This window comes from Corylus avellana, chromosome ca5 (genome assembly GCF_901000735.1).
Source record: "Corylus avellana chromosome ca5, CavTom2PMs-1.0".
NCBI classification, from domain to species: Eukaryota; Viridiplantae; Streptophyta; class Magnoliopsida; order Fagales; family Betulaceae; genus Corylus; species Corylus avellana.
Genome location: NC_081545.1, coordinates 10,359,966 through 10,379,356, shown reverse-complemented (window position 1 = coordinate 10,379,356; position 19,391 = coordinate 10,359,966).

Here is a 19,391-nt window from a genome sequence, read left to right as displayed (position 1 = left end):
ATAATGTGGAAATCGACTATCTCATGATATTTAGAACTTCTTTGAGTTCTCATTCTATTCTCTACTCGTTCCCTTTGGTTAGGTTATGATTTACATGAATCTTTTGTTTGAAATGCTGAAACTTACAATTTAAGACTTCTCTAAGTGTATCTGATTGAGATTAAATTGTCTATTTGGAATCCCATTTTGAGAAGAAATCATTTTTTTAAATCTTATTTCCGTGAGTATTGTGATCTTTAATTTCTGTCATAAGTTTTTGGTTGGGAGGAAAAAATAAAGTCTTGAAGTATCATTTGTCTTTGTGCAAAAATGTCTTCCTCAAAAGGAAATAAACTTTCTAGAGTTGAGAAGGATGCAAAGCTTAAGCCTATTGCAATTGTTCAATTTGTCAAGAAGGCTCGAGTGGCTATTGGGCCTACTCCATCTATGTCAGAGACAACTATTAGTGATGGTGAAGATGCGTTTGCTTAGAGATTTTAGACAAATTCGGACCAAGTTTGTTTTCTTTCAAAGAAATTCCCAGGACGCAAGGTTATTGTAAAGCATCCCATTACCATGGCGGATTTTGCTTCAAAGGAATTCAGCTTCATTCCTCGTGTTTTTGAAAGCAGAAAATGGCTTCTGGAACATTGGGCCTCAACCGGCTGTGTTTCCTGAGATGGTTCAGGAATTTTACTCAAATGTTCGAAAACAGTGTGCTTCCTCTTTAACCCTCATTACATTTTTCAAAGGAAAAGATATTACAATTGATCCAAAGATTTTGGCCAAAATCTTGAAGATTCCTCATGTTTCCAAGAGTTAGTTCCCATATGCTCCTGAGGATTCTCCTTCCTGTGAGGAAATGGGTGAGCTATTTGGGCTTGCACCTTGAACTAGCTCAATGAAAGCATATCCTGTCAAATCTATCAAGCTTCCTGAGAGAATGCTAGATCTCATGATCATGAGTAATCTGATGCCTCTCATTCAGAGTTCTGCTCTGTCACTTGATCATTCGTACCTTTTGTATGCCTTGCTCAAATCACAAAGTTGTCCCTGGTTCGATGATTATTGACGGCATTGCATCTATTCATAATGCAAATGTGTTGAATCTAGGTCTAGATATGCTGGAGTTATTTGCAAGGTCCTGTCTCATTTCTCTTTGCCTCAACTACAAAATGAGGTTTTTGTGAGTGAGCCTTCTGCTTTTGACTGATTATCTATCTCCAAATCTGAGAAGAGGAGAATCCCATCCCCATCCTCTGCATCTACCTCAAGTGGCTCTAGAACACAAGGTTTTTTTTTAGCACCCAAGTTGATGAGATCAAACAAGAATTTGCTGAGTACAAACTGAGTCTTGATGAGATAAAGTCTCAAGCTTTCAGAATTCAAAATACATTGCAGTCTCTCCTCGGATGAAGAATGGTGCATTCCCTTTGTTCATTTATGACAAAAGGAGGAGAAATGTGGGTTAAACTTGACAAACAATATGGTTTTAATTTGGTGTTTAATTTATCTGCTGAATTTGATTGATGTTTTTATGGTGTTTTTGGCTTGTTATTTTGAAACAATGTGGTGTTTATCTTTGTTCATATTTGGCTTAACCTTCGGTTTGAAATCTTTGAATGTTTGGTTCTCTAGTTCTCTATTTTTAATTGCTTTTGAATTTGGTGCAGTAATGTGTTTTGTGTGACATGTTTGAGAACCAGGAAAGGGTATGGTGTTTGATTGTGTTTGGCTTAGTGCAACAATAATTTTTGGTGAATTGTCCAATGACCTAGCATTTGGTCTGGAAGGGTTGCTCTTGGATTTCCTTGTGTGTAGCTGTTTATGTTGTCCTTGTTCCTAGTGTAAAGTTTTAAACCTTGTTTAGGATTTTGTCATTGAATGGCCAAACGGAGAGATTGTTAGGTTTTAGGTTGGCTGATAAGCGCCGAATGTTGCACATTCAAGCCCCTTAATTTGCATATGTTAATTCCTTAGCGTTGTTATTTGTTTGATTTTATTTTGTTTTTGTGTTTTCAGGTTATAAATAAAGATGCAATTAATTCAATTGATTTTGGGCTTAAAAGCACACTTTGAAAAGACTTAGAAGATATGGTTAAACTTAACCAATCATGGTTAAGTTTAATCAAATAAAGAAAATGATTAATTCGGAATTTTTCAAATTGGAGTCAAAATCGGATTGGATTCAAATTTGGATTCTGCATATGTCTCGGTATTTTGGCCATAACTTTCAGCTCAAATATCCGATTGAGGTGATTCAAGCAGCAATGGAAACCTAACTCAAATTTCTACAAATCATTATCAAATATAATTTTCCTAATTCGGAGCGTCACAATGCCAAAATCGCCCCGCAAGATAGGAACGCAATTCTGGGCGAATCCTATTCCGATTTGGACTTAGGTTTTCTTTATTCTAATTGGACTTGGACTTAAATCTCTGAAATTTCTAGGTTTCCTAGGGCTTCTAGGACTGACTTGCTCCCTATAAATAGACCCTTAACCTTCAAGAGAAGGTGTGCTTAGTTTAGATATAAAAATCTTCTTGGAGGCTTGACAAGTTGAAGAGGAGATAATCCATGACAGGAGGCCATCCTAGCACCCCGATGAGCGGCTAATTCTGTAATAGGGTGTTGATGTAACCCTATCCAAGCACAATGGTTTGATTGTATTTAATTTCTAGATTTTTAATTTATGCATGTTGATTGTATAACTATGAGGATTGCTACAATTGATTTATGTTCTTCATATTAAATGCAATTGTTCTTAAATTTCAATATCAATATTTGTGAAATTCTTCTCTTGTCTTAGAAAGTATTTTACTTTTATTGAAATCAAATCATTCTTGTTTTCTGTGATTATGAGGATGATGGTTATACAATGGGTTTAATTGGCATGTGATCAATAGGATTTTATAGGCCATGCCTAGGGAAGACGGATTGTACTACACCCTAGTTTAGTGTAATTTAGGTAGACAATCTGTGCCAACCGAAGATGGGTTACACTTATTCATTGATTGTATGTATCCTATTAAAGAATTTAATAATTTATACCTAGGAAAGACGGGTCATACCGCATCTTAGTGGTTAGGTGGACGATCCGTGCCAACCGAAGATAAATTATGCTTATTCTTTAATAAGGTAGTTTCTTGTTTATTTATAACATGCATAGAATGAATTTCTGGGATTAATTATCATTAACCATTGTTGTGCGGATAGAGGTGAAGTCAATACCCTACACTCTCTCTTATTTTAAATATCTTTTATTTTCATGCACTTTAGTTTTAAAGAAAATCAAATCAATTCTCTTTTCAATTAAGTTAATTTTAATCTTTCGCATTTTGATAATAAAACCCCTGCAGTCCTTGAGGTTCGACACCCTCAATATAGCCCTATCCTACAGGATTCGTACTATTGCGAGTGGTAATTTTTATTATTGATATTTTTTTGACACAAAAAATACCACATCATTGGCCTAATTCAATGACTTGTCTTATAATGTCCTTGTTGTTGTTGTCCTTCTTTGTGTGTTTAAAACTTTGGGAAATAAATTTTAGGCTCTCAGAGGCTAATTGAAGAAGTCATTATTTTCCCGTCAGAAGCCCCGTCAAAACGAGGCATGTAACAGGGAGTTACTGGTTTCCCATCAGGAGTGTCATTAGGACGATACATGTAACGGGGAGTCATTGTTTTCTTGTCAAGAGCTGCGTCAAGACGGAACATGTAACAGGGAGTTACTATTTTCTCTTTAGGAGTGGCGTCAAAATGAGGATGTGACGAGAGTGAAGCTGAAGCTACTGTTTTCTCGTCAGGAACCTCCTCAGAATGGGACATGTAATGAGACCATAGCTAAAGCTATTGTTTTCTCGTCAGAACAGGACATGTAACGGGACCAATGTTGAAGCTACTATTTTCCCGTCAAAGGCTGCGTTAAGATGAGACAAGTGACGGAGAGGAGACATTTGTTCTTCACGTCAGGACGGGACTGATTTCTCGTTAGGACGAGGGTTGTTTCAAATCTACGAATCTGGCCTTCACGTCATAATGAGAAAGTGTCCCATTAAGACGTGACAACAGAAATCTCTTTAAATTTAAGGATTTTGCTGCTCTTTTTTTTTTTTTTTTTTTTTTTCGTTGACTTTTTGGGCAGTATTTTACTTTGGTTTTTTGTTGATAGAAGTCTCGATTTTTCTCTAGGGTTGCTGAGTCTTGGGAGATTGATTCGAGAACGTGATATAGCCTTGGGCTATCCTTTGCTCTTGATTGTTGGCACATTGCCTTGATCCGTTTTGATGACAAGAAGATTGTGGGTTTGGTGAACTTGAAGAAGGAAGTCTACCAAAGGGTCGGTGAGAAAATGCACTACGTGAAGATGGTTAGAATGGAGACAAGCTAGGAAGCTTGTTGTTCTTACTAGGTCTAGAGGTCCTCAAGGTTGTGATTATCGTCTAGTCTGTAACACTAAATCTTCATATAATGATTTTCCGGGTTTAGCTGCCCCGGAGTGGTTTTCACCTTTGATGTGTTCAAAGGGTTTTTCACTTTGTAAACGAATATTGTGTTGTGTTTGCGATGTTGTTTATATTCTGTTGTGTTTGTTTCTATTTGATAATTGTTTAGGTTGTTATTCTAAATATTTGACAATTGGAGGTAGAGCACAATCTTAGTAGATCTTTCAGTAACAAATGTCAGGGTGACATGATTTTATTTTGTTTTTTGAAGGGAAAATCATTTCAGTCTCATTAATTAATGAAGGATCACAAGTATAAAGCTCTTACATCACAGTGCATAAAGCTCTGAGAAAATCATAGCCGAAGCTACGAGGTTACAACGTCATAGATACATAGAGAACAATCTTACATTCAAGACCTATCTATGACATCAATATTCGCTAACCCATGACTAATCTTCAATAGGAACAACGGATCTATTCCAGACAGACTCAACCTATTACATAGGTAGCTCATATTCCTCAGCCTTGGTAGTAGAAAACCCCCATGCCAAACTCATCCTACTAGACCTGAAAGCCAGGATATTTTTCACATCCACAACCAAGGGTCTGGACAAATTCTTATTCAAACAAGTTACAAACAAATTGCAAAAACAAATTAAAAAACAGAAACAACACAAAAACTAGCAGACAGCAGCATCGGTGGAGTCGAGGCAAAACCGGCGCACATGGAGCACGTGCAGGAGAGTGAAGTTTACACGTTGGCGTGTGTAGGCCACGCACTGGAGCGTGGTGGCAGTGTTGCAAGGAGGAGGGAGGCAACAGGTGGCGGAGAGACTGGAGAACGAAGAGAAGAGGCACGTCGTTGGCCTGGCAAGCCCGAAAGGAATAGATCTAGCTTAGAGCAGACCGATCCAACCGAATCTAAAAACCCCCAACGCCACAGAGCAAAGGAAAAATACTACGATTGTATGAGGTGGCGAGTCAACAAGGTGGAAGGGGTGGCGTGGCTACTTTTGAGGCTGGTGATAGGGCCAAAAAAGAAAAAACAAAGAAAAACATAAAACAAGTGCATAGAAAGCAAAAGAAGGGGGGAGGGGGGAGGGAAGAGGGATGGGAGGAAGGGGGTTGGAGGAGGGATGGAAAGCCATCCCTCCTCCCTAAGGTAACTCATTGGAGAGGAAAACAAGAGAGAGGTCAGAGCTTCTCTCTCTAGGGCCGGCTACAAAAAAAATTGCTCTACTAAAAATGGATTTTAATTTTTAGGGTGACATGATTACGAACATAAGGCTTTCTTATTTATTAGGCTAAGTTTTTTATTTATTTAAAACATGGGCTAAAGAGGTTTAGAGCAATTAGGCTTGGGATAAAATCTAGAGGCCTAATGAGCATAAGTGGAACATATAAGGTGAGGGAATATTCACTAGGCATATGTATTGGAGACAAGGAAAAAAGACCTGGGGTAAAACCCAAGCCCAATTCCCAAGGCAAGCAACCGTATGGCCCAAGGAGAGTTCTCCGTAAACCACACGGCCAATCATGGAGGCTAGGGTTTAAACCCTGGTTGTCCATGCTACTCCTAGTAGGACTAAGAGTCTTCTTTTACAAGTTGTCCCACATTGCTAAAATCTTAGAATTCTCTCCTTAGCTATGCATATAATTAGAGAGGAGCATAGGGCTCTCAAATCAATAAATCAAGTTATCTTGATACATATTTTTGAGAAATTCTCTAAAAATTATAATAGTTCTTTATGTTAACTCACGAAGAAAAAAAGTTTAAAATTTGAAGAGCCAAGTAAGAGCCTACCCTCTTTTGGTTATTATCAGTCATTGGTGAGAAGATCTTGAGGTCTTTGTATCCCTAAGATCTATTGTGTTCTTGAAGAAATAAGCACTTGATCTTCATGTTCTTGGAAAAAAAAGAACTTGTTGTTCGTGTTCTTGAAGAAAGAATAAATTGTTCTTCGTGTTCTTGAACAAGAAAGAACATGTTCTTGGAGAACCAAAAAGAATTTTTGTCCAAATCCAAGAATGGTCGTTGATATCTAAATAACTGTCCTTCGTTCTTGAAATTTAATTTAAAATAACAACTGTTTTTTACATGTTCTTCATTCCGCAACGCCCTTAAGGATTTTGGCATGGGAATTTGATTTATTCCGCTACGCAAATATCTGATTTGCAATCCTATTCCCAACACGTGGGCCTCGAATTTATACTTTGGCTGGTGCTGTTAGTGGTAGGGAAGTACAAGAAGTGGCCCGATCTCCTTGGAAGAGTTCCCCATTAAAAAAATAAAAAAAATAAAAACAGAAGAAGAACGACAACAATATTTTTGTAAGTAGTTGCTAGTCACTCTTCCCAATTCGTAAGATTATTGGGTTTGTCAAATAACAATTCAAGAGACAAACACTTAGGTTTGTCATTATAATTATTAAAACCAAACTACAAGATATATATATGTGGGAAAAATATAAAAAAGCCCCCCAAACTACTAGCCGTTTCAATTTTAGCCCCCTAATGTTCAAAAAGTGTTAAAAGTAGCCCCTCACACTATCAAACAGTTGCATTTTGGCCACTTCTTTAGTCATTACTGTTAAATAGGATGGAATATTCAAAACTACGTCGTTTTTTGAGGTTAAGTTACTAAAAAAAAAAAAAAATTTAAAAAATGCCCCCCAAAACTACGTCGTTTTGAGGAAAAAAATAAAAAAATCTGTGGTTAGGGATGGCTCGTCGGCCACCCCTAACCACAGATTTTTTTTTTTTTTTTTTTCCTAAAACGACGTAATTTTGGGGGGCATTTTTTAAATTTATTTTTTTCAGAAGGGCATTTTAGTAACTTAACCTAAAAAAGGGACGTCGTTTTGCATTTTTCATCCAATTTGACGGTGTTCACTAATGGAGTGGCCAAATTGCAACTTTTTGGTAGTTTGGGGGACTACTTTATCGCTTTCTGAACATTAGGAGCTAAAACGGAAACGTCTAATAGTTTTGGAGGCTTTTTTATATTTTTCCATATATATAGGGTGAAGGGTGGCCTTCGAATTAAAACTTTTTGTGTGCAGGAACCTCATCTGCGGCTTTGAGCATCATCTAAAAGGCGTTTTCCACGCATGACTTAGAACTTTTGGGGATCAAAGAGTCCTTTTTCAATCCCAGCAGTAACCCACAAATTTACCATGTAACTTACTATTGTTATAGTAAGATTCTGCAAACCCATTTTGAAAACAAAATCTTGTTACAATGGGCCATAAATTATTATGAATCTAATTAAAAGTAATGAGCCCTACAAGTAGTCATCAAAAATGGCACAAAAAAAAGCACTCTAGAATTTTTGCACATAAATAACAAAATTTAACACCAAAGAAAACCAAAAAAAAAGTTTAACACCAAAGATTTAAGTAAGTGTAACACTAATAATAAAGCTAGCCCTTCAATACATGTTATGATTGACAAAATTGACCCAAAAAAAAAAACAAAAAAAGGAAGCTGAATGGTAATGTTATATGGGATATGGCTTGTTGATAGTTATCTATTTCAGTTAACAGTTTGAGTATGTAACACTACAGTGCAAAGTCCAATTGTCATAAGAGTCTAGATGTCGATAAGGTGTTTACGCCAACTTGAAGGTATCGCCAAAAAATTTTAGGAGTTTATCTCCAATTCTATGTCATTGTAATATTTCCAAATAAATGATGGAATGATCAATAAAATAACGCAAAATTAATCTCAAAGCTAGTGTTTATAAAATGTTTTGTTTTTCTCAAAATCTAAAAGGTTTAAGTTCCTTTAGAATTTATGGTCTCGGTTCTATTAGAACCTAACAATTTATCCGGTTACATGTTTAGCTCAAGTGCTGAAAAAAAAAAAAAAAATTTACAGAAGAGTAGTATTTTCGACCAATGGTTCAGATTTAATTTTATTTTCTCTTTTACATGAAAAACTTAAAATTCAAACTAAACCGTTTAAAAATTATAGGAGATATGCTAAACTAAAGCCATATTAATGACTAATGAGAAAAGTACAAATTAAATCAAATACCCTCTTTATTGGATAATAATTCAAATAAGTGACTTTTAGATAAAAATTTGCCATAAATTATTCATCCCTATCTATGAGAAGGTGGTCACACACTAATTAATGTTGATTTTTTTTTTTTTCTATCAAAAGTAACAAATTGTCACAAAATAAAAGGACTAATTGCATTGTATGAGTATTATATATTACTTGAGCTAAACTAGGTGTCATAAAATAAAAGCCTTTAAGCGGATGATTAGCCATAAACACTTGTTCCATTAGCCCAATCATGTTTGAGATCGTCATATTGGAGTTCCTCAATGTCCCATGAACATATCTAGCAGCTATCTGCAGTACCCAACATGCCCAAATTATGAGAAATTTCTAATATGGCAATTCAAAAATAAAATTCATTCCAAATTTCACCTTTTTTTATTTATTTAGGACACAAAAATTTGATTATGTACTATTATATATGTTGCTTAGCAATTTTTTTGAAGAACCTGTTTTCGAAATTTCACATAGCTTTAGCATATCACAACTTGCCTAGAATTAATAAACCCAGCTATTTGCTCTACAATTTTCTAAAGTTTGTTTTTTTATTTTTTATTTTATTTTTTTTTTCTGAGATTACAAACAGGGAATGGGGGAAGGTTTGTGCAACAATAAGCTCCGATACAACCTAGTCTGTGCATATAAACGAAACATATTGTGTGTGATAAATGGGTGCTAAAAGTTGCATTATTTTATAAACAAAGAAATATTGTTCAAGATGAATAAGATCATGCATGTACCTCTGGGCCACTTTCTTCACAATGTCCAAAAGCCTATCAATGAAATAAACGCCTAATGAGGTTCTCCTCTTCTTGATTATCGTTTGTGCTTCCAACACATACTCAAGTGGGTTTGAGGATTAAGGATCATTAAACTTTGGTATTGGTACATGCAAGATGGCAATTCGGTTCCCCCATGGTGCCTCTGAGTCTCCCACCATCTCCTTGATTGATTTATAGTTCATAACTTTCCTAGTGTTGAGCAACACCAATGTTGCAGAATCTGAATTGCTTGATTTATGGCTTATCTCTTGCATGCATAACCGGGTTCCATAGAAGATCATCCCAACAATTATATCATTCATCGTCTGCACTTTGGAAAATAAAATTCAAATGAAACAATCTATTAACAAAAGTATATACTCTAAGCATTGATTTTGCTGAAACTAGCCAAAGTTAATTAGGAAATATTGTTATGTCTATTGCACGTTAGCCGGTAGGTAACTATCAGATGCACAAATTATAAATTTTACCATGAAATGGAGATGATTCTTATTCTGAAACTACGACCTTTCCCAACTTCACCAAGCCCAGGATTTTCTTTTGTGACTTTAGTATGGTTTCCTAATTTTGATTGAATTAATTTATGTAACTAGGGTCGGCAATTTTGACACGACCTGCGAACCTGACACGAACAAGACACGAAAAAACAGGTATTGGGTTTGGGCTTATCGGGTTCTGATCGTAATCGGGTCTACCCGATTAAGACCCGGTAATTTCGTGTCTGATGGGTCGACTCGGCGGGTTTGGCGGGTTGACCCGCTAGACCCGGTTTTTTTTTTTTTTTTTTTTTTTTTTTTCTTCTTCTTCTTCTTCAGGATAAGGCAGACGGCAGATCTGCCAGTCTGCCTCTCTCACACATCACTCGATCTCTACTTGCTCTCTCTCTCTCAAGTGACAGTCTCGGTCTCTCAGACTCTCACTCTCCCTCCGTCTCAGCTTCTCCCGACTCTCCCTCTCGAGTCTCGGTTCTCTCTCTCTCGGGTCTCCCTCCTGACCGTCGCCGTCCTCACCGATATTTCCTGCCAAACAAACAAAGCTTTAGAGATTACTGGTATGGAGATTTTCTACTAGTTTATAAGCTTGGTAAGGATGATCAGCACTGAACTAAATTTTCTCACTCTGCCCCCCCCCCCCCCAAAAAAAACCAAACAAACAAAGAGGAAAAAGGATGGAAAGAGACCTTCTTTCTCGGTCTCTGCAACTGCAATGGCGTTTCACAGATTCACAGACCCACAAAGCCCAAATCAAAACCAAGATCCCTAATCCTCTTGCTCTTACCCGCCATAGCAGCAATTGCCCTCTTGTTCCTCTTCTCTTCCCTCATTTCCATAAATGGGTTCTCTTCATATATTACAATTTTTTATTTTTTTATATTTTTATTCTATAGTTTAGGGTTTTAACGGGTTGTGTCTAACCGATTAGACCCGGTTATTTTAAACGGGTAAAACGGGTCATTTCGGGTTACCCGGCTATTTTCGTGTCAAACCCGATTACTCGTTTAGCTAAACGGTTCGTGTCTGTGTATAGGCTAATCGTGTAATGGGTACCCGCGGGTCGTGTCAAGTACCCATTTTGCCACCCTTAAATGTAACTAAAGATGCCCAGAAACATTTATTTCAAGTAGGGTTAATGGGGCCGAAACATTTATTTCACAGCCCGTATAATAGAGAATCACTGCCCATCTGTAGCTATCTGTCGTGGATGGTCAAACATGATGACCTGTCTTTTAAACATTTAAAATATGTTACAAAAAACTTGGTGACCAATAAATGTAAGTGAACTTGGAAACCAAGAACTTAGGACGGAGGTTATATTCAAGTTCCCATGAAAATGGTGTTGAATGGTTCAAGTTTTGAAATCAGATTGGGAAACAAAACATTGCCTTCGAAAAGTGTAAGAAATATTTCTTGGTATGGTGGACCCAAGGGCCAATCGAAAATTCTCTCTTGCTCGCTTTCCTTTGATCCTGTAGACAAGATCACACGTCAAGAGGATTCACCAGGTGATGGCCAGTGACTCCTCCTCCGATGCTTAAGTTAGTGCTTGTGTAGACTTAGTATAAAGCTTAGTATGCCGTTTAGTCTGTTACCTCTCTCTTCAGAGAATAGGTCTTTTATAGCCGATCATGTTGGTGCGTAACGGTTGGAGGAGTTTCATGTTCCCTATCCATTATAGTTGATATGAAACCATTATCGCCATTAATAGGATTCCGAGGATGGCGCATAACCATCGAGAGTTCTTTTAAGGGAAAAGTGTAACCGTTCTAAGGATCTTGACACATGTGAGATGTCCCTATAGTCGGAGCACGTTCTGACTGTAACGGGCATATTTGGTCATTAAATATAAAAGATTTGGTCCAGTGTATTCTCGAATTTAAGCAAGTGGCCCGAGCGTTCAAGAGACGACACTATATCTATGGACTTCGTATTGGACCGCACCCACAAAGCCCACATGAGCGTATTGGGTTTCTTGGGGACGCCAGATCCTTGGCCCATGAGTCTTAATGGTGGATTTATGTGTAACAATGCTGAATGGTTTAAGTTTTCAAATCAGATTGGAAAACAAAACATTGCCTTCGAAAGTGTTAGAAATATTTCTTGTTCGAGTGAGAGTGCAGACAATTTTAACATCGGGACAAAATTTGAAGGATGTTTGATATTTCATGCAAAAGGTCAAAAAGGTCAAACAAATTGTAACGTTCGAAACTTCAAACCACGTCTGAAGTGGAACTTAAAAATGCAGTTAAACAAATTGTGTCGACGGGTCCCACGAGCCATCGACACAGTATATTGTTAATACCATATATATGGACCATATGGAATGGAGTTTTACTTCAATTATTTGATGTGATTTGCCAAACAGGCTGCCTATGATTTGATGGGTATTCGGACAAAATAGTTCAACAGCTAATAACAACCCCAACTTGGAAGCCTAGAGTAGTTTAAAACAATTTTACATTTTCATACATTTCAAAAAGTTAAGACAATATTTCTACCACACATGACAATATCCCACCTTAGATTATCAAAATGTGACATTTTCACAACATTGAACATTGACTAATATAAATTTATAAGGTCTCCTTAAATTTTGATATTAAGAAATAATGGTAGATACTATATTTTTATTTTGACATTATTGACTGTCAACTAAAAATGGCTTAATCATTGTTAAATAAAACAATAAGAAACCACAGCAACTGCCAGGATACAAAGGAAAAAGCCAACCCCACCTACAAACTGCAAATAGAAGGAAAAGCCCAACCAACAAACCACTGCTAGAATGCAAAGACAGAAGCCAAAACAAATACAAACTTTTCAACAAAAACTAATCAGCATTAACTCAAGTTGTCTCATTCCCAAGGTTACGTAAGTTTATATTTCAACATGAAGTGACACTGGGCCTCCAATTTCTACTTTGGCATGTGCAATTAATGGTGGGCAAGGAACCAAGGAACACCATATCTCCTGACCGATTGAGATGCCCAACATTTTATTCATATAGGACTTATATATTTCGATAAGTACTTAGACCGTCTAAAATTTATTTGTAAAGATGAGTGTTATATACATTCTTTCTCAATAATTTAGGCAATAAATTGTTGAAGATCATAATTCCCGATGTAGAGTGTCTCTTTTGAAGGCTACACGCGTGGATGTATATGTCACCATAGAGTGACTTTTCCTAGGTGTCAAATTTCTAATGCGTGTGGCATTTGCTATTACTAGCGGACAAGAATCAGCAACCTCTTTGTCTGTTAAAGTACTATTAATTAAATGATTAAATTTATTCTTTCATATCAGTTTAAAATTTTGGAATAAGTTGTAATTTAACACTTCTTTACATGAAACATATATATATATATAGACGGGGTTCTTCAACCATGAATTTTGAGCTTTTTTGTAAGTGTTTAATTAAATATCCTAGAATAGTAATAGACTAATAGTTTAATAAGGAGATCATTTATCTTCAATTGTTATTCATTAGTTAACTGTTTTGTTTTGTATTTTTATCTTTTAATTGAACTATTATTTTTAGGGCATTGAATTAATAAAGATGGTAAATAAAAATTAATCTCAAATCTTGTATTTGTAAAATGACTAAGTTACCTCAAAATCTTAAAAGTAGAAATTCCCTTAAGAGTTAAAACCTAACCAATCTATTATGCTAGGTGTTGAAAAATTATTCACCTAACACTTTGGCTGGAGCCTTGAGGTTGGAAGTTGGTAGGCCTATTCTTGGCCTTTATATGATTCTTTATGGTCGCGGGTTCATGCATCCATCTATAGTGCCTTTTTCTTGCAAAACGAATAGCTAAGAGACCGAAGAAAAACGTAGAGGGATGACTTTTCCTCACATTTTTTTCACTATAATGTGTAACTTATGATTCATTTGTTTTGACATAAAATATTTTTCATCAAAATATATTTTCAACCAAATTTTTTAAAAAAATATTTTTCAGCGCCTAACTAGTACTTAAAATAAGCAACATCAAAAAATAGTGAGTGATATCTAATGTTACACCCCCAAATCTGCCCTTGACCAGTTTGGTAGGGTTATTGGCAATTACCCCAATATAACTAACTGGTAGCTGACTAGGGAATCACCCCTCTAAGCATAATTAGAGTGAATGCATAGGAAGATGAAATAAATCTAAGAAATCTAATAACCATAAAGGAAGCATATGTTATCCTCGAAATATAGACATGGAGCAACTAATAGAAATACAAGTAATCTGATCAAACCTAATAACAACATGAAGATCTCTGTCTTAAATAAATCCGTAGTGGCAACCTCTCCACTCTCCTCTTCCTAGAAAGAGGTTTTCTACAAGATGTAATAACCGCATAAATCTAAAGGCTGAGAGCACTCTAGCAGCAGATGCCCCATATGTCATTCCCTTCCTTATGTTTAGGAAAAATTTCAAAAAACTCACAAAAACCTACTTACTTCAAATTCCTTACATTTAACCAACCCTCAAGGGTTGTTACAGTGTTTCCCAATGTATAGGAAACCAAAAGTGATTTCCTATACTTACATTATTTTAATATAAACCTTTCTCTTTCATCTCTCATCTTTCATCTTTTTGTCTTTAATTGGGAATTGTGTTGGGATTTTGTGAAAAAAAAAAAAAAAAATGAGGGCAGGTAGGGAACTTGTATTTTGTAAAGAAATAATATTTTAATAATATAGAGAAAGATAAGAGAAGCTATTGTGAAATATATTTTCATAGTGAAGCAAAAAGTAGTTTTGTGCCCTAAACTTAGGGAAAATCAAAGGGAAGCTGCTGCTAGTGCCCTTAGTAAGTAAAGTTCACAATTGGGTTTGACATGAGCCAATTATTAATGAGCAGAAAGAAACGTGCAGTTTGACAAATGTTTGAAAGAGGTGTTGTATCCGTTAATACACCATAAAAATATTGTTTTGTTGAAATCAGTAGTGTACTTCCAATGGCAATTGCCTAAGTGTTTTAATAAAGAAAACTAATGCATTATTAGGTCCTACCTATCACGTATAGTCTACCCGAGATAATACTGATTCTTAGCAGGGTTTGTAATATCTTGATAAATCACTATTTCTTTTAAAATGGTAAAGGTTTCTTAACTGGTTAATAATTCCTTAAAACGAACTTTAAAACACGTGGCCTAAACCTTCTTTGATTAACACAAGCCCTTAAAGCCTTTTAGCAAGGAAAAATCCAAAGTACCCTCACTGGGCGAGCGCTCGCCCAAGGAACCACACGAGTGCTTGCATGAACAATGCAATACCCGTTGTGCATTACCCAATTGTACCTCTGAGCATTTTTTACCTTTTGTGAATAGTACACGAGTGCTCGCTGCAACAGTCTGCGAGCACTTGTTAACCAATTTTTAGACTCCTGCACAGTACCCAAATCGCACACCTGAAAAGTATTTTTAACCCGTTGTGAACAGTACACGAGCGCTCGACACCATAGTCCACGAGTGCTCGCACCTTTTCAGGATTTTCCATGCAGCGCTCTTATCTTTTTTCCCTATATAAACCCACCCCTCATATGACCCTTAAACCTCATTTTAGCCACTGTTGCTCTAGATAAACCCTGCTTGGTTTGTTTTTGAGAGTTTGTAAGGTTTGTGAGTGTTCTTGGAGAAGGAAGAGGTGTGGATCTCTAGCTATCTTCTAAGGTAACTTCTTAACCCTTTCTTCATGATTTTCTATTGTTGATTACTCTTCTAGTGCTACAAGTTTTAAAGATGTCAAGACAAGTTCTTTGTACCCATTTCTTGTAAAAGCAAAAAATGATTTCGAAATATTTTCAATCCACCCTTGGATGTGCCTATTTCTTAACAAAACCAAGAATGCTTTCGAAAGGCTTTGAAACACCTTTTGATTCTTTGTGTTTTGGCATATGTGTTTATTTTAAGCATAGGAAAGAAGATGCCAACCCACAGCCTTAGATAGAAGCCTAAAACCATTTTTGGGGATTTCTGGCCAAACCTTAGCCCCTCGTCGAATGCTCGCCCTAGGGAACAAGCGCTCGACTAGAGAATGCATTACACGCCCCTAAGTCCAAAAAATGTGTACAAAGGTTTTAGCCTTCATTTTCGTTAGATGGGACCTCGTAGAGTTCTCTTGTACTGCTTATAACGATGAGTCGTGTTTCGTTATAGTAAGGATTCGTTATGTCGGAGGACTCAAGCGAACATACGAGGGAAGTATACATTTACTAACGCTTTCCTTAAAAACATAGGATATGTTAGCTTACTGACCACGCATATAATATGAGCATGTCTACTTTTTGTAATAACTTTGTAACTGATTTAATAACTGACTCATAAGATGCATTGTATGACATGGTACACCGATACATGCGGTATAATGGCAATGGGCTTACTATATAGACTTGATTCAACTGTCAAATGTTGTGTATTGTTATATAGGCCTCTAATGGTTGTTTCGTGACCAGCGCAGCCTTAACGGGCGGTCACTAGAGGACATACATCCTTAGTAGCGTAGGTCACCCGAGATCGAACTCGGTCAGGCTGCTAGTGTTATGGATGGTAGCGTACAATGGTTGAGGCACCGACATTGTATTACTGGCCCCTCGGGATAGCACTAACCCCGCTAAGAATGGGTAGTATCTTGGGTAGACCATATATGATAGTTATGACCTATAAAGCATTAGTTCTCTGCATTAAAATGCTCAGGCGATTGCCGCCGGGAGTACACTACCATTTATCAAACTAAACAATATTTTCAAGATGTATTAACGGAGACAACACCTCCTTTCAATGTTTATCAAAACTGCACGTTTATTTATGCTTAATAATAATGAGTTTTTGTCATAACCAATTGTGAAGTTTACTTACTAAGTCGTTAGACTTACGTGATTATTACTCTTATAGGGAGCTTTTTCCTAGAACTCAAAAGTGGTATGGTTGCCACTGTAGACTTTATTTTAAGATCTTCATGTTGTTATTAGGGTTGCTTTATATTATTAGTTGCTCTATGTTTTCAAATTGAGGATTATACTTGCACCTGTAATGATTTATAAATTTCTCAGATTTATTTCACCTTCCTATGCATTAACTCTGATAATGCTTAGAGGGGCGGTTCCCCATTTAGCCACCAGTTGGTTAAACTAGGGTAGTTGCTAGTAACCCTGCCAGGCTGGCCAAGGCCAGTTTTGGGGGAGTTACAAGGTTGGTGCTGTCTAGAGGGACCTATAAGAAAATGTCGGTGCCTTAACCATTGTACGCTATCTTCCATTTACTAGCAGCCTGACCGAGTCCGACATCGGGTGGCCCACGCTACTAATAATGTCCGTCCTGCAGTGATCCAGCACTTAAGGTTGCGCATGTCACGAAATAACCATTAGATCCAAGGCCCATATATTACATCCACATGCATTTGACCATAGAATCAAATTTATATAGTAAGCCCAAATCCATTATACTGCGCGTACTAGTGTACCATGTCATACGATGTATCTTGTCAACCAATTATTAAGACAATTACCTAGCTATACAAAAGTAGGTATGCTCATATCATATGCATGCTTAGTTAGCTGACATATCGCACGTTCTTAAGGAAAGCAGTCGTAAGTGTTTACTTACCTCGTACGCTTGATTGAGTCCTCTGACATCACAAATCTCTGCTATAATGAAATATGACACATTGTTATATGCATTACTAGAGAACTCTTCGAGTGACACAATAGGTTCTCTCTAACAAAATGGGCCATTAAAACCCTAAGCTCGCATATTCGGGCGAGAGGAAGCATAACATAAATGCTAAATGTTTGGGCAAGAGGTTACCTTAGAAGATGGCAAAACACACCAAGATCCCTTCCAAATCACTCTTCACTCTAGGATTAGGGTTTTTTCTGGTGTTGGGAGAGATTGAGGGACAAAGATGAGAATTTATATAGGGGCTTAGGGCGTGCCTTCTTCTGAAAAGTGGATAATGGGTTAAAATTACTTTTCAGAGTGTCAGCGAACGTTCCGATACTATTTACACAGTGCATCAAATGGTTGAAGCGTACATTTATGTATTACCCACTGGCCCAAAGACTAGTCAACGAACGCTTGGGGTGGTCCCCCCTTGCAAACGCTCACACTAAAGTTAAGGGCTAACACTCGGATGCACCCCTAGCAAACATTCGGGCAGAGAGTTAGGTTTTGGTATTGTTTTTGGAAAATCTCAAGGGATTTGGGGCCACTTACAAGGGGTTTTGGCTATCGGGCTATAAAACCTTTGAAGAATATGTTTTATGAAAGTGCTTTGAGAAAATTATTAACCTTTGAAAGTTGGTGGTTTTTCGGGGCATTACATCTAACGACGATAGTCTAGTAAACTTTGATAGTACTCTAACAAATAACAATGATCCGGCGATTGTTCGGCATGGTTTACATGTGTTTAAACGGCAATAATCTTTGCACTCACTCAGGAATCAGAAGAATAGCTTATACTAAGCCTAAAGTTGTCTCATTCCAAGAGTTCATAAATCTATATTTGAGCATGAAGTGACCATAGGCCTCGAATTTCTACTTTTTAAGGTCCTATTAGTGGTGGGGAAGTACACAAAGTGGCCTGATCTCCTTGGAAGAGTTCCCCGTTATCAAAAAAAAAAAAAAAAAAACTAGTAGAACGACAACAATATTTTTGTAAGTAGTTGCTGGTCACTCTTCCCAATTCGTAAGATTATTGGAAGTGTTCATAATACATGCCAAATAACAATTCAAGAGACAAACACTTAGGTTTGTCATGATAATTATTAAAACCAAACTAAGATGTGCATATATATATATATATATATATATATAAAGGGTGGGAGACAAACACTTAGGTTTGCCATGATAATTATTAAAACCAAACTAAGATGTGCATATATATATATATATATAAAGGGTGGCCTTCAAATTAAAACTTTTTGTGTGTAGGAACCTCATCTGCGGCTTTGAGCATCATCTGAAAGGCATTTTCCATGCATGACTTGAACTTTAGGGGATCTAAGAGTCCTTTTTCAATCCCAGCAGTAACCCTCAGATTTCCCATGTAACTTACTATTGTTATAGTAAGATTCTGCAAACCCATAATTGAAAAAGAGAAGGAAAAAAAAAACAAAAACTTGTTACAATGGGCCATAAATCATTATGAATCTAATTAAAAGCAATGAGTCCTACAAGTAGTCATCAAAAATGGCAACACAAAAAAGGGGAGCTGAATGGTGAATGGTAATTTTATATGGGATATGGCATGTTAATAGTTATCTATTTCACTTAAGAGTTTGAGTCTGTAACACTACAGTGCAAAGTCCAATTGTCATAAGAGTCTAGATGCCAATAAGGTGCTTACACCAACTAGGAGGTATCTCCAAAGAATTTTACGAGTTTATCTCCAATTCTATGTCATTGTAATATTTCCCTATAAATGAGGGAATGATTAATAAAATAAAGCAAAATTAATCTCAAACCTAGTGTTTGTAAAATGTTTTGTTTCTCTCAAAATCTAAAAGGTTTAAGTTCCTTTAGAATTTAAGATCTTAGAACCTAACAATTTATCCCGTTACGTGTTTAGCTGAGGCGCTGTAAAAAAATTTACAGAAGAGTAGTATTTTCGACCAATAGTT